Below are 17,063 nucleotides of genomic sequence, written 5' to 3' on the forward strand. Positions count from 1 at the left end.
GGGAATGAGAGAGATTAATATTATTCCTAGCTTTCATTTTTGGTAACCATGTTAGCTTATTTCAAACTTTCAAACAGTCATTCTTTCAGTATATACTAATTGGTAATCTCTATGTGCCAAGCTTTGAGAAACACAAAGGCAAACCAAAGAGTCAAAATTTAAAGAAACAAAGTGTTACAAAATTCCATGGGAAAACTATAAAGGAAGATATGAATTCTACATTTGGGAAGAAAGGTAAAATAGTTTGTACAGAACAGGACATAAAATCTGTGCCTTAAAGTAGGAGCAGTTCACAGAAAGGTAAGTTGAAGAAAAATATCCTAACAAGTTCAGAGGTCTGAGAAATCTTTTTCCTTTTTCCTTTCTTTATTGTTATGCTAAGGGAATTTAATCTTGCCTATAGGTAGTGGAGGAACCAGTGGTAATATTTTTTTTTTAAAGATTTATTTATTTATTTGTCTATTTGCCTGAGAGTGACTTTTGTGTGTGGGCCTGGGGGAAAGTGAGGGAGGGGGGAGGAGGGAGAGTGAGAATCCCAAGCAGGCTCCCCACTGAGCATGAATCCAGAGGCTGATTGATCTCAAGACCCTGAGATCATGACCTCAGCCAAAACCAAGACTCAGAGGCTCAAACAACTGGACCACGTAAATGTCCCCAGTAATGATCTTTAAATAGGAACATGACATGGCATGATCTCATGGAGTTAACCTGGAGATGTTGGAAAGTGGGAAACCTGCTGGGAATTTGCTGTCATTGTCTAGGCAGAGGATGATCTGTCATGAGAGAAAATTATAGTGAGGAAGGGGAGGAAGAAACCAGTACAGGTTGCTGGATTCAGATCCAGAAAAGATCCTTTTTGCTCAATAGCACCAAAGGTTTCTGGGGTGAAAATGGATCAATACTGTAAAACAAACAAACAAACAGAAATACATACTTTAAAATTATCTACTGCAAATATTTTGAGTGGGATTTTCCATTTTCATGGAAAAATGTTACCTATGTAAGCAGAAACCTGAAAAAGCAATGGAATGTGTCCTGGAGCTCAAGTTGTTTCAACCGGTATTTACTGGGCCCTGTTGTGGGCACTAGATACTAAAGACATTAAACAGTGATTCCTGACTCTAAGAATTTATAGTTTGATGGATTTTATCAGTTTATTTTAGTGTCCTGAGTTTTTATACCATTTTTCTTTCCCACCTTCAAATACTGGAAAGATATTTCTTACTATAAATTTGGTCTTTAATCAGAATGCACGGGGAAAAGTGTGGTGCTAATCACATTACCTCTGCAGTCCGTCTGCAGAAGTAGATTATAGATTATAAACAAAGATTATAGATTATAATCTATATATAGATTATAAACAAAGATTATAAACAAAGATTTATAGATTATAAACAAAGATTATAAAAATTATTTTGTCAAACTGTTCCTCCATGCAGCAATCATTTGAGGAATGATTGATAGCTCCCATGGTAATTTATTCAACTTGGGGCAAATTTGTTTGGGATCAAAGTCAAAAGAAGAATATGGATATGCTTTGTTTCTGCTTTTCCTGCTCCCTCTGGGATTTGAAAAATGGAAAAACAAGAAGAATTCCCATGGACTCCAAGCTTTTTCTTCCAGTAAAATAAACCCAGAGTTTCCAACTGCTCCCTAAATGGGTAAGATAGCTACCTGGTTACTCTTGTCCAGACTACTTACACTACAATTACTTATTCTGTGCGTTGTTTTGAAAGTATGGTTTTTAAAATCAACCCAACCTCCATGCATTTCATGAAGTAAAGCTATCCTCTCATCTCTATATTATAGATGACACTGTGGGTGCAGTTTTGCTCTTCTTCCAACTACTATAACTCACAGTCTGCTTTGGAAATACAGATAAAGTTCAATGTATCAGGGGTGCCTGGGTTAAGTCTCTGCCTTCGGCTCAGGTCATGATCTCAGGGTCCTGGGATCAAGCCCCACATCAGGGATCTCTGCTCAGCAGGGAGCCTGCTTCCTCCACTCTCTCTCTCTGCCTATTTGTGATCTCTGTCTGTCAAACAAATAGATAAAAATCTTAAAAAAAAAAATTTCAGTGTTATCAATTCTTCTCTCAAACATGATGCTGATCTAGGTGTAAACATCAACATTTTGTGGCTTTTAAGAGTTATTTATTTATTTTAGAGAAAGGGAAGGGGCAAGGGAGAGAGGGAGAGAAGCAGACTCCCTGTTGAGCATGGAGCCAGAAGTGGGGCCCCATCTCACAACCCTTAGATCATTACCTGGGCCAAAATCAAGAGTCAGATGCTTAACTGACTAAGCCACCCAAGCACCTCTAAACATCAACATTTTTTTTTAAAGATTTTATTTATTTATTTGACAGAGAGAGATCACAAGTAGGTAGATAGGCAGGCAGAGAGAGAGAGAGAGGAGAAAGCAGGCTCCCTGCCAAGCAGAGAGCCTGATGCCAGACTCGATCCCAGGACCCTGAGATCATGACCTGAGCTGAAGTCAGAGGCTCAACCCACTTAGCCATCCAGGTGCCCCTAAACATCAACATTTTAAATTCACTGTCACTGATTCCAGATTTCTTGAGAATGTACAAAGGTTGAAAATATGAAAGACAAGTCTGTGTGATAGAACTTAAAAAAAGAAAACATCCAAATAATTACATTTACATAGGTCTCCTATATTTGAAAAACAAAAATCAATGTTGTAGTCTAATTTAGTAGCTTGAACATATCAGGGATTCAATAAATGATGGCTTATTTATTTATATTTCTTATTTTAGTAAGACAATATCACTATAGGTATGGGCATTTTAATAATTATGGTGTCAAATTATAGAGAATCTTTCTTTTGTTTCTCCTATTCTCTTTCTTGCTCCCATCTTCTCCTTTTTCCAGATTTCATTCTTACTTTTCTTTCTTTGCTATTTGGGGTGGGGGGTTGGGTGTGTGTGTGTGTGTGTGTAAGGAGTATGTGTATGTGTGTTTATGTGTATGTGGATATATATTATGCAAGGTTATTTTTAGCATTTAAGGATTTAGATTTTTTTTAATTTATTTTTTTATTTGAGAGAGAGAGTGAGAGAGAGTATGAGAGGGGAGAAGGTCAGAGGGAGAAGCAGACTCCCCATGTAGCTGGGAGCCCAATGCAGGACTCGGGATTCTGGGATTCTGGGATTCTGGGATTCTGCGATCATGACCTGAGCCAAAGGCAGTCGCTTAACCAACTGAGCCACCCAGGCGCCCAAGGATTTAATATAGCATGATTAGATGTGATAGCCCATGTAAAACATACATAGCTAAAAATACATTAGCAAGTATCCATATCACAGCTGGAAATACTGAATTGAGGTGGCAGGGTTGTCCTAAATTGTACAGAATTCCAACTTTAAAGATGAAATCCAGACTAAAGGGCAGAAATTATGTTTTAGATGGTAAAGTGATGAAGATGAGTGATGCTTGCAGACTGTTCCAGATGGCAGCAGCTCCAGAAGGCTCTCTTGACTTTCCTTTCACTTTCTTTTTCAAAGAAAAGGGCCAAAGTTTTAGAAAATACAGGCAGAAAATTAAGGGAGATCAAAGTCAGTTAGATTGAACATATATACCAGTTAAATTTTTGTTCCTGAATTTGAGTTCAGTAGTTTTAAGTCAATAGAATTCTGAAGAAATTTTTGTCAGCTGCTTTACCTCTTAACACTCTATGAAAGGGTTAATAAAGGACTCTAGAATTGTTTACCAGGCTGTTATAAAGTTGTTACTTACTGGTATTGTAAAGTTTTACTAACAGAGAGCTATGGTCAGCAAATGGACTTTAGAAAAAGAAGTAATTTTTAAAAAGATTTTATTTATTTATTTGTCAGATAGAGAACACAAGCAGGGGGAGAAGCAGGCAGAGAGAGAAGCAGGCTCCCCGCTGAGCAAAGAGCCTGCCAGGGGACTCGATCACAGGACACTGGGATCATAACCAGAGCTGTAGGCAGATGCTCAACCAACTGAGCCACCCAGGTATCCCCCCAAAAAAGTAATTTTAATAAAAAGATTACCATATTGCCTCTCTTAAGAGTATACAAAGTAATAGAAATGTTTATTTTAGGGGCACCTGGGCAACCCAGTCAGTTAAGTGCCTGACTCTTGGGTTTGGTTCAGGTCATGATCTCAGGGTTCTGGAATCCAGCCCAGTTGCTGGCTCAGCAGGGAGTCTACTAGAGGAATCTCTTCCTCTCCCTCCGCCCCTCCCTAACTCTCCTTCTAAAAAAAAAATAAATGTTAAAAAAAGAAAAGAAATGTGTGTTTTAAAAAGCACTGGGAACATTTTGGAAGGAGAAATTAGAGAGATTATTTCTAACAGGAGAGTGTAGAAGTTGGAAAAAGGGCTAGGAAAAGATGACGGGGTCTCGAGAGTTGTTCAGCTGTTAATACTTGCACAGAAGATGGGTGCGCATTTCAAGCAAGACCAAGTTAAAGACACGTTCAGGTGTGTCATGTGACTCTAGAAAGCAAAGCAGTGTTATCATTGAAGGTGTGGACATATTCTGGAAGGGACAGGATGCAAATATAAATAAAATGGTTTCTATATTGGAGAAGTCACAGCAAGGCTCACTGTCAAAGGTTGGGCTCTTCATTGTATGCCAATGGCTGGATAGAAAAGGAAGGAAAGAGTGGATTTAGATAAATAGAGAGGGGGTATAGTGTAGAATAGGAAAGTTCAACAGATTGAGCCAACTTTTAAGAAAAGCAATTTTCCAGTTTCTTGATCTGGGGCAATGAAACTGGCCTGGTTGGAATGGACATGGTGGAAAATAAGGGCATAGAGGTTTATAACAGAAGATGATGTCCATTTCACCTCTTACTTACGTGATTTTAGGTTATCAGAACAGTAGGATTTCAGAGCTAGAAGAAAATTAATAAATAATTCAAACTGATTTCCCCATTTTCAAAAGTGAGATCGGTTGTTCAGAGGAATGGAGTTGAGAAGAAAGACACGCTTACCGAAGACAGCCGGCCGTTTCATTTAGCTGGAATGTGTAGAGTGCACTGTGCATTCACAGGCAGGCAAGCTCTAGATCTTGAAGCCCTTGAATGCCTTGTCCTATAGTTGTTGTTGTTTTTAATTAAGTTTTTTATTTTAATTGTAGTAGTGTAGTTAACATATAGTTTGTATTAGTTAAAGATGTACTAAGTACTCTTAATTCCCTTCCCCTATTTCACCCATTTCCCTGCCCCTTCCCACCTCCCTACCTTCCCTCTGGCACCCACCCGTTTGTTCCCCACAGTTCTAAGTCTGTTTCTTGGTTTGGTTTTTATTCCATAGGGGATAAGGAGCTCCTGAAAACAGGGAGGGGGTGACTCGTGCCTGCTCTAGCTGAGGAGTATGGTACAGCGTCACACAGCTCTAGGCAAGTCTTGTAGAAATACACATGAGTATCATTCCTCAATCTGTTTAAAACCCAAGAGTTATTTGATTACCCTCACTGGTTTGATAAACTTCTCAGACTTTCCAGTCAATCTAATTTATCAAAATCTTTATTTATTGACATTAGATTTTTATCTTCTCTTTTAATTTAAAGAAAAAAAATAATATAAAGGGTCAGATAACTGAAAATGTGCTGATGACCCCCTGGCCCACATTCTCTTTCCAAGTCTGGTTTTTGGCGACTGAAGCTTTATAATGTTAATCGAAGGTCAAAGCAAGACCCCGTGGACTGAAGCTTGACAAGTGAAACATATGTTCACACAAATGCTGCTGATTTTCCAAGATGTGCAGCTGAGGGAAAAAAGAAGTTGGAAGGTGTTAAATTGCCTCCTTAACACATTCATTGTCTCAGCTTTGAATTTAGATGCTAATATGCCAACACTAAAGTGATCAGGGAAATTGTTGCAGTTTTGAGTACACAGCATAATGTGAAAAATAACATCATGTATTTTGAGCTGAAAAGTAAGTCTAATCAGAGAAGGAAGTATAGAAATGAATACAGGTAGTTTTTAAATAATCCTCAAAAATCTTCTTTGGTGAAATTATTCATTGATATCGTTCGAAATCCAAATTAAACATGCCTGGGCATTTTTAAAGAACCATTTGTGTGTGACTTGATTTTGTCCAAAAATAAGACTTTGTTTGCCTGTGAAATAATCAGCAGAAATGAAAGAAGTACAGTTTAGTAATTAAAGTTGTCCGTAGCTTGTGGTGTTTCTTTACAGAAAAGGTGGGAGGACATCCTAGGAGTTACAATCCTTTTGCCTTGAGGTTAAAAAAAAAAGGAAATTCTGAATATTGACCAAAGAATGACAGATGATTCATTCATTCCTTTGTTCTTTCGCCTACTTACTCTCTATCAAAGTGTGGTAACTTAGCTTATTGATAAGAGAGCCTGTGTTGAAGATATGAGATATCGTCAAATCTACCTGTTATCTCGGTTGTCATCCTCCATTCCTCCTTCTTCCTTCCTGTCATCCTTCTATCAATAACCACCTAATCCTAAGAGTGGATTGGGAATACAAACATAAAAAGGTCAAATTCCCTGAACTACTGATGAAATAGAGCAGAGGGTCAGCAATTTTTTCCCCCCACAAAGGACCAAAGAGTAAATATTGTAAGCTTTGCCCGTCACGAGATCTCTGTCATAGCTACTCAGTGATGCTACAGTGAAAAAGCAGCCCTATCCAGTATTTCAACAGAGGGGTGTGTCTGTGCCCCAGTGAAATTGTGTTTATAAAAACAGGCAACAGGTCGGCTGGACTGATAAATCTCATATTCCAGCAAATCATCATGGTGGGGAAGACGGTGAGGTACGCCGAAGGTTCGGGGCTTGAATCTCAGCTCCTTCTCTTTTTAGCCTTGCTATTGATTCATTTACCTTGTCTGTACTTGCGGATATTGCTATTTGTTTGCCAGATTTGAGATAAAATGAGGACCAAAATATATGAATGTACGTATTTCAATTTAAAACTAACCATCTCTCTTCAGAGTTCTTTTTTTTTCTTTTTTTAAAGATTTTATTTATTTATTTGACAGAGAGAGACACAGTGAGAGAGGGAACACAAGCAGCGGAAGTGGGAGAGGGAGAAGTAGGCTTCCCGCCGAGCAGGGAGCCCCATGTGGGGCTCGATCCCAGGACCCTGGGATCATGACGTGAGCTGAAGGCAGAGGCTTGAGGACTGAGCCACCCAGCCACCCCTCTTTATAGTTCTTCATAAGTATATTATATACTATCACCTCTAATCTTTGGGGGGATGTTATATTTGTGTAGAGCGGTAGCAAGAGTGATCAGAGAGCAGAGACCACCTTTTAGTAGCGTATGTCCCCCGTTATGCACTGTTTTGTAGTGCACATATATCAGTCTTCAATTTGATTTATTTTCCCCTTTTCTATCATTTTTGTGACAGAGAAAATGTGGCACAGGATCACTAAAATGACTGATCTAACACTAAACATTGGTACTGGTGGAGTCAAAATAAGAAACTATTTTCATATCACCTGAGCCATTACAAGAGCAAAATTTCTTAAAAAAAAAAAAAAAGAAAGAAAGAAAGAAAGAAAGAAAGAAAGAAGAGTAAAAATGTAGACACCCAAACTGTAAGCATGTGTAGTTAGAGGACCTACTTGCTTAAAGTGATAGGAATTTTACAGTACATAGGAATGCTTCTATAATTTGCTAAGTGAATAAATTCAGTGAGTGAGAAATATTTTAAGTCTGTTAATAAGATCATTCAAGACAGGAAAGATAGTCTTTTGGATGGATTTCTTTCCTTACAGTTTACTCCAGATAACAAGATGTTTGGAGCCTTTTGCAAAAAGTACCTATGCCCCTTTATCTAAATTTCCCATTTTCTAAGGCAATCAGAAAAAGACAATTATCATATGATCTCATTGATATGAGGAATTTGAGAGGCAGGAGTGGGGGGTTGGCAAGGGACGAAGGGAAGGAAAACTGAAACAAGATGGGACCTGGGAGGGGGACAAACTGTAAGACTCTTAATCCCAGGAAACAAACTGAGAGTTGCTGGAGGGGAGGGTGTGGAAGGGGTAGGGTAGCTGGGGGATAAACATTGGGGAGGGTATGTGCTATAGTGAGTGCTGTGAATTGGGTAAGGCTGATGAATCACAGACCTATACCCCTGAAAGAAATAAACATTATATATTAATAAAAATAATTAAAAATTTAAAACATAAAAATAAATAAATAAATCTCCATTTACTTTATTTTTCAAATTTTTTTAAAGATCTTATATTTATGTAGTTATTTGAAAGAGAGAGCACAAGCAAGAGGAGTGGGAGGGGTAAAGGGAGAAGCAGATTCTCCCTTGAGCAGGGAGCCCCATGTGGGGCTTGATCCCAGGACTCTGGGATCATGACCTGAGCTGAAGGCAGCCCACTTGACCAGCTAAGCCACTAAGGCACCAAGGCACCCCTTCCATTTTCTTTATATATTATGGTATAGCTCATTCAGTAGTGTTATTGCTGTGGGTTTTTTGTTTTTGTTTTTAGTGGAATCCGCAGTGTGTACCAATAGTCTCTTGATTTGCAAGCTGCTTTTAAAACCACATTAATCTTGAGGCCATTGTACATTCATCTTGGCTTCTCTGATATAGCTTCTGGGCTATAATTTAACCTTCCTTCTGTATAACTGATGGTTACAAAGCTTCCAAAATAGCCATATTTTATTACTTGAAGATTTTTGCAAGATTGGGTACATCAAGTATACACTCTGGAGAAGGGTACTTGCTCATACTCTGCTTTATTGATGTTTATTCAGAAAATGTTCTTTTTGGATTTTTCCCTGCTGTCCTGCTGTAGCACCATACACAGACTCTGAATGTAGACAATGTGATAATGAGGAAGAGATTAGGAATAACAGCTCTGTATCCTCATGGAGAACATGATTTTTAGATTCTAATCTTATAAACGTTGAGGAATCTCTACAGTGTCACCCCACATCACTGGATCCATCCTGTCTTCTTTTAGTTCTCTTGTGAAGAAGATCCACCCCAGCCATCAGTTATCCCAATGGAATAACAGCTCCCACTAAGGCCAACACTTCCCAAACTCTGTTATTCACTTTAGTTTAGTTTTAGAGAATGACCAAGAGGAGACAGGGATGAGGCTTTGTCTTGAAAAACCCTGAAGGGCCTCAACTTCAACCAGTTGAAGTCGGCTTTTTAGTTGTTGATCATCCAGTTCCAGCCAACCAGGAATAAATTAAATTTAGTTTTGTCACCTCAGCTGATAGCAACAGGAGGGGCTTTCCAGAACGTGGGCCTAGTTTGTACCAGCTGCCAAAATCACCAACAATTTCAGAACAGCTCACTTGGCTCAATGGGAGGCCCAGGCTTCACCCCACAGGAACAAGCAGGCTTCAGTTATGCTTCTTTTCCTGTGTGCTGGTGAACCAAGAGTCTAGGAGCTTCTTGCTGTAGCACAACCACCAGGCATGTACTTGAACCGCCAGCACCAACACCAGACACATGACAGACACAGCAGTGTGAACTTTGACTTTTGGTAGAAAAGTCTGGAGAAGTCATGTTCCAGTGCCCCATGGTAATGTGTATGTTCTAAGAGACTGGAAGTGTGAAAGGCCCTAATTTGAGAAGATCTAGGAACCCGAGATTCTTTAACTAGGGGGCATAAATTGACATGTTCTGCTATTTAATATACTTCTTAATATATGGTAATGAATTAAGCTACATTCTATACAGTGATTACCCTGAGCTGAGGCATCATACATGGAATTGAGTTTAGTTTTTTCAAGCTTTCTCTATGAATTGTGAAATTAGATGATCTAGAATAATAAAATGGGCCAAGTGTCTAAGACTAAGCTAGTTGCTCCCAGCTATCTCCTGTTAGGAGAGGTTGAAGAGAGCTTTGAAATATTGGATAGAGTCTGAGTATTCAAATTTGGCCTCCTGTAGTGCATCTGTGTTCCTCTAAATGAGCTGCAATGATGCTCTAAGACTCATTTGCTATCTACGAAAAGTGGGTAAGATGATAAAATAAGGCAGGTAATATGTGGGCCATTTACATTTAAGAACTATAATACGTGTATTTGCTCAAACTCTGGTCCTACAAAAGCACATTCTGGGTTTTCTAGGCAACTAGGGTTCATCCCCTTTGCCATTTAATGTTCAGTTAATTAATATTAAAAAAAAAAAACCTCATGGCCTCTCTACACATACCATAAAGAGGTACCATAGAGACTACTTTTCTCAGAAAGTGCCAAATATTATTAGAAGGCATTTTAAAACTTTATAGCCTATCCAGTGGATTCAAATGTGCACTTTCTTATGCCATAGGATACATGACTCTAAAGCAATATATCTCTGACATTTTGTTCTGCCAAGTATATTCCCCTTGACTTCTAGGCCATCCCCTTATATCTTTCTGTTAAATGTGTATTTCTAGTTAAAGAACATTTAGCTGGAATGTCAAAGCCCTAACTCTTGCACCAAGCGAGAGACTATTTATGCAAATATTCACTTTATTGCCAATTAGGGTTTTGGTCTCTCAACTTCATGTAGACTCTTATCTACTGAGCTAAAAATCCTTGAGTGGCTAGGTTCTTTCTATATACATCACACATAGCTTTAAGTGGTCACGTTCACGCTTTATCTTTCTGAACAATGCTTTGATTCTTACTTCATCAGCTAGGGGGCTTTTGAGGAGAGAGGAGGACTATCTCTCAGAGGCAGACCTGAGCATTTTTCTCTAACTCACCATCTTAAGCTCTAAGTAGCCTTTGGATCCTCATACACTTCATGAACCAGTCCTCTTGACCAATTAACTTAAAGTCATCACATCTAAACCTTTCTTAATGTGCTATAGGTAGAGAGAGACCTATATTAAAAACACTTAACAAAATTATATGAGCAGAAAGAGTCAGGAAGTGTTGAAAATCCTCCTATAATAAATTCTTTTTTTTTTAAGATTTTATTTATTTATTTGACACAGAGAGAGATCATAAGTAGGCAGAGAGGCAGGCAGAGAGAGAGGGGGAAGCAGGCTCCCCACTGAGCAGGGAGGCAGATGTAGAGCTGGATCCCAGGACCCTGAGATCATTACCTGAGCTGAAGGCAGAGACTTAACACTCTGACCACCCAGGTGCCCCCTATAATAAATTATTATGCCATCTTCACAACAGTCTGTTTTTCAGTGATCATGGTGTGACTTTGTCAAATATTTATTTTTCCACTTTTTCCCCTGATTAAGAAGCAGAAGAGACTAAAGTCCACATTAACCATCTTCTTCCTAATGACTTCCAGGCAATTCTTATAGCTCACAGGTCCAAATTTACCCAGACTCCTTGCACACAGAAGTGATTATTTGTTACAAAGAAAAAAAATGTGAGGTACAATGGAGTAAGAGGAAACTATTTATTATCCATGGATCCAGGTTCAATAGGTCCTAAGCCATTTGCCTTATGAGACTTGTACAAGGTAATCTAAAGATGAAATTGACTTAGGCGAGTTGATTTTTACAGATGGAGAAATCTCAGAAAAGCATATTACTCTCAAAAAGGCATTTATAATCAATCTGATTCGAAATCTAGCAAAACTCCTTAGTCTTAAATCACAGTTTTATGGTTTAAAAATATCTTCATCTATAAATTCTGCTTTTCTCAATACCCTGATTGTAATATAGCCTACGAAAACCCTTTAAGACTAAGCAACTGTAACAAATTACATGGAATGGCATATTGTGGAATGACATACCTGGCCCCACACATTTCCTTAGGTATACACTGGATAGTGTTTGCTAAATAAGAGAAAAAAAATCATCATATTGCATGTTTTTGACTCCACACTCATGACGTTTTCTGCACCTCTAATAGGATTTGTAGCCAAGAAATTTATAGCCCTCTGAGTGTCACTGTTGTCTCCTCTTTGTAATTTGTAGTGATGCCACATCCTGCCTCCAAGGCTAGCCTTCACTCTTGTTATCACAATTATTTCAGCAGCAGAATCACAAGTTGGAAGTTCTCCAAAATGTGGATGAGATTTAGAGAATCTGGAGTTTGGGGCCCAGGGAGGTCATATTGAGCACAAGGAGGGCTGCACTCTTCATGGTAAGATTCTCAAAATCTTGCCCTTATTCATCTTTTTGAACTCTACAGTTCTTGAGGGGCTTGTACTAATTTAATGGTAGTGTCCCTGTACTTTGGTGTCACTTTATTTTCTAGAGCAATAGGGACATAATTCTAGATTTCCTTGGTTTTCTCTTTGCCTGCTTTGTTCAGTAGGGCCTAGATAGGTTTTATTTTTTTTTTTAAAGGTTTTATTTATTTATTTGACAGACAGAGATCACATGTAGGCAGAGAGGCAGGGCAGAGAGAGAGAGAGAGAGAGAGAGAGAGAGAGGGAGGAGGAAGCAGGCTCTCCACTGAGCAGAGAGCCCGATGCGGGGCTCGATCCCAGGACCCTGAGATCATGACCTGAGCCGAAAGCAGAGGCTTTAACCCACTGAGCCACCCAGGTGCCCCCTAGATAGGTTTTAATTCGAAAATTCCTTCTTCACTAAGTTGGATTTTTGCATCCTCCACCATCTGAAGGGTAACCGTGTTTGCCAGACCACAGGCTGTCTTCTAAGAATTTCCCTTTTGTTTTAAGTACAGGTATTTATTTTTATGATATAGTCAAATACGGGAGGACTCACTCTGAATGGAAAATATAAATTACCACGTTGTCTAGGGCACCCATTTTACAAAAATATGTTAAGCTTCATGGGGAATTAGTTCCCCATTTTATTCAAGTCTTTATCCAAACTATGAGTTCCCTTCCTGTATTCTTATTAAGTGTATTATATTGCTTGTGCTTTTTCTGAGAATCTTTTATCTTCATCATTGTCTGAGCATGCTTCTCAGTGCATGGAACACAGCAATCATGCCATTCTCAAATTGTCGTGAAATTAATAAACGAATTCACTTTTATCTATTTGGAATTCTCTTCCCAATCACTATTATCCAAACAAAAAACCTTACTTTTCATCTTCTGATATAAACCTCTGAGCCATAGTTACTTTCCATGATTTTCAAAACAAATTGCTTCTATGACTTCTGATCAAACTTGATTCCCAGAATAATGTGTTGAGTGAGACCTTCTGTTGATTCTCTCTCTTCATATGCCTTATCCAACAATTTCCATATTCTTCTGGGTCTTGGGATCTGGAAACGTCAGAGCTATATTGAATGTATTTCTGTCCATTGATAGAGATTCCTTCCCCTTTTGAGAGACCAACCATTCTGCAAAGAAAAAAAGGGAAAAAAATATGTCCCATTTTTTTTAGCTTCACCCTTATAAAATTGCTCTGTTTCTCCATTTTCAACAGAATCCAAAGGGGTATCTATTTTTGTGGTGGAGAAGCTACAGCTGCTGCTTCCTGCATGGTATTCTTTGGAAATATGCACCCTGTTTTCTAGGTTAGGATTTTTTTTTTCTTTCTTTTCCTATCCTTACCTTGTTATACATTTTTACAATAAATATTTTTTTTTGATGTTCTGTGTCTCTGTAAAATCAGGAGGGACTGTTCACATCTTTTGCACTGTGTTCCTCAAAAGACTTTTTGTTCATGGATAGTTTTGCTAAAGGTATTGCTTTCTCATTGGGATTCTTTTTATTTATTTATTTATTTATTATTATTTTTAAAAATAATTTGTTTATTTTTATTAACATAAAATGTATGATTTTTTTCAGGGGTACAGGTCTCTGATTCATCATGCTTACACAATTCACAGCATTCACCATAGCACATACCCTCTCCAATGTCCATCACCCAGCCACCCCATTCCTCATAACCTCCACCCCTTGCACATGGATTCTCTTAAAATAGATTGCTTGATTAATAATTGTTTTGCTCAGCTTGAGAGAGGATAAATCCAAAGTATAATTCCATTTTCCCACTCAAGCCTTGCATTTCTGAGCTGTGAGAGATGTCTGGGGTACATTTGGGGACAACACTCCCCTGGCTAACCATCTTTTATTTTTAATTAAATTTTTAATTTGTTATTAATATATAATGTATTATTACCCCCATAGGTACAGGTCTGTGAATTGCCAGGTTTACACACTACACAGCACTCATCATAGCACATACCCTCCCCAATGTCCATAACCCAACCACCCTCTCCCTCCCCACCAACCCTCAGTTTGTTTTGTGAGATTAAGAGTCTCTTATCCTTTGTCTCCCTCCTGATCCCATCTTCTTATATTTATTCCTTTACTATGGATACTAGCCCTTTATCTGATATGTTGTTTGTGAATATCTTCTCCCATTCTGTCAATTGCTTTTGGTTCTGTTGACTGTTTCCTTTGCTGTGCAAAAGCTTTTGATCTTGATGAAGTCCCAATAGTCCATTTTTGCTCTTGCTTCCCTTGCCTTTGGTGATGTTTCTAGGAAGAAGTTGCTGCGGCTGAGGTCAAAGAGGTTACTGCCTTTGTTCTCCTCAAGGATTTTGTTGGATTCCTTTCTCACATTGAGGTCCTTCATCCATTTTGAGTCTATTTTTGTGTGTGGTGTAAAAAAATGGTCCAGTATCATTTTTCTGCATGTGGCTGTCCAGTTTTCCCAGCACCATTTGTTGAAGAGACTGTCTTTTTTCCATTAGATATTCTTTCCTGCTTTGTTGAAGATTAGTTGACCATAGAGTTGAGGGTTTATTTCTGGACTCTCCTATTCTGTTCCATTGGTCTGTGTGTCCGTTTTTGTGTCAGTACCATACTGTCTTGATGATTACAGCTTTGTAATAGAGCTTGAAGTCTGGAATTGTGATGCCACCAACTTTGCCTTTCTTTTTCAACATTCCTCTGGCTAATCAGGGTCTTTTCTGGTTCCATATAAATTTTAGGATTATTTGTTCCATTTCTTTGAAAAAAGGTGATGGTATTTTGATAGAAATCACATTAAACATGTAGGTTGCTTTAGGTAGCATAGACATTTTAACAATATTTGTTCTTCCATTCCATGGGCGTGGAATGTTTTTCCATTTCTTTGCCTCTTCCTCAATTTCTTTCATGAGTACTTTATAGTTTTCTGAGTATAGGTTCTTTGCCTCTTTGGTTAGGTTTATTCCTAGGTATCTTATGGTTTTGGGTGCAATTGTAAATGGGATTGACTCCTTAATTTCTCGTTCTTCTGTCTTGTTGCTGGTGTATAGAAATGCAACGGATTGCTGTGCACTGATTTTATATCTTGACACTTTACTGAATTCCCATATGAGTTCTAGCAGTTTTGGAGTGGAGTCTTTTGGGTTTTCCACATAAAATATCATATCATCTGCAAAGAGTGAGAGTTTGACTTCTTCTTTGCTGATTCAGATGTCTTTTATTTCTTTTTGTTGTCTGACTGCTGAGGCTAGGGCTTCAGCAATATGTTGAAGATCAGTGGTGATAGTGGACACCCCTGCTGTGTTCCTGACCTTAGCAGAAAAACTGTTTTCCCCATTGAGAATGATATTCACTGTGGGTTTTTCATAGGTGGCTTTGATGGAATTGAGGTATGTACCCTCTATCCCTACACTTTGAAGAGTTTTGATCAAGAAAGGATGCTGTACATTGTCAAATGCTTTTTCAGAATCTATTGAGAGTATCATATGGTTCTTATTCTTTCTTTTATTAATGTATTATATCACATTGATTGATTGCAGATGTTGAACGAACCTTGCAGCCCAGGAATAAATCCCACTTGGTTGTGGTGAATAATCCTTTTCATGTACTGTTGGATCCTATTTACTTGTATTTTGGTGAGAATTTTTGCATCTGTGTTCATCAAGGATATTGGTTCGTAATTCTGTTTTTTGATGGGGTCTTTGTCTGGTTTTAGGATCAAGGTAATGCTGGGCTCATAAAATGAGTTTGAAAGTTTTCCTTCCGTTTCTATTTTTTGGAAGAGTTTCAGGAGAATAGGTATTAATTCTTCTTTAAATGTTTGGTAAAATTGCCTGGCAAACCATCTGGCCCTGGGCTCTTGTTTCTTGGGAGATTTTTGATGACTGCTTCAATCTCCTTACTGATTATGGTTCTGTTCAGGTTTTCCATTTCTTCCAGGTTCAGTTCTGGTAGTTTATCCATCTCTAAAATGCTTCCATTTCTTCCAGATTGTCAAATTTGCTGGTGTATAGTTTCTCATAATATGTTCTTACAATTATTTGTATTTCTTTGGTGTTGGTTGTGATCTCTCCTCTTTCATTCACAATTTTATTTATTTGGGTCCTTTCTCTTTTCTTTTTGTAAGTCTGGCCAGGAGTTTATCAATCTTATTATTTCTTTCAATATCAATCTTATTATTTAAGAACCAGCTCCTAGATTCGTTGATTTGTTCTACCATTTGTTTGTTTGTTTGTTTCTATTTCACTGATTTCTTCTCTGATCTTTATTATTTCTCTTCTTCTGCTGGGTTTAGGCTTTCTTTGTTGTTCTTTCTCCAGCTCCTTTAGGTGTAGGGTTGGGTTGTGAATATGAGACCTTTCTTGTTTCTTGAGAAAGGTTTGTATCACTATATATTTTCCCTTTCAGGACTGCCTTTGCTGTGTCCTACAGATTTTGAACCGTTGTGTTTTCATTATTATTCGTTTCCATGAATTTTTTCAATTCTTCTTTAATTTCCGGGTTGGCTCATTCTTTTTTTAGTAGGATGCTCTTTAGCCTCCATGTATTGGGTTCTTTCCAAATTTCCTCTTGCAATTGAGTTCTAGCTTCAGAGCTTTGTGGTCTGAAAATATGTAGGGAATGATACCAATCTTTTGGTACTGGTTGATAACTGATTTGTGACCCAGAATGTGATCTATTCTGGGGAATGTTCCATGTGCACTAGAGAGGAATGTGTCTTCTGTTGTTTTGGGATGGAATGTTCTGAATATATCTGTCATGTCCATCTGGTCCAGTGTGTTATTTAAGGCTTTTATTTCCTTGTTGATCTTTTGCTTGGATGATCTGTCCATTTCATTGGGGGGGGGGGGTTAAAGTCTCCTGCTATTATTGAATTATTATCAATGTGTTTCTTTGATTTTGTTATTAATTGGTTTATGTAGCTGTCTGGTCCCATGTTAGGGGCATAGATATTTAAAATTGTTAGATCTTCTTGTCAGACAG

At 38.2% G+C, this 17,063-nt stretch overlaps 1 long non-coding RNA gene across 1 annotated transcript in view; it reads left to right on the plus strand.

Annotated features, from left to right (window-relative positions):
• LOC125080005 (uncharacterized) overlaps nt 1-17,063 on the plus strand; it is a 111,147-nt gene that overhangs the window by 85,423 nt on the left and 8,661 nt on the right. The window contains exon 2 of the long non-coding RNA XR_007121191.1: nt 13,306-13,396. This is a non-coding gene — a long non-coding RNA (uncharacterized LOC125080005). The remainder of the gene's footprint in view (nt 1-13,305; nt 13,397-17,063) is intronic.

Source organism: Lutra lutra, chromosome 10 (genome assembly GCF_902655055.1).
Source record: "Lutra lutra chromosome 10, mLutLut1.2, whole genome shotgun sequence".
NCBI lineage: Eukaryota > Metazoa > Chordata > Mammalia > Carnivora > Mustelidae > Lutra > Lutra lutra.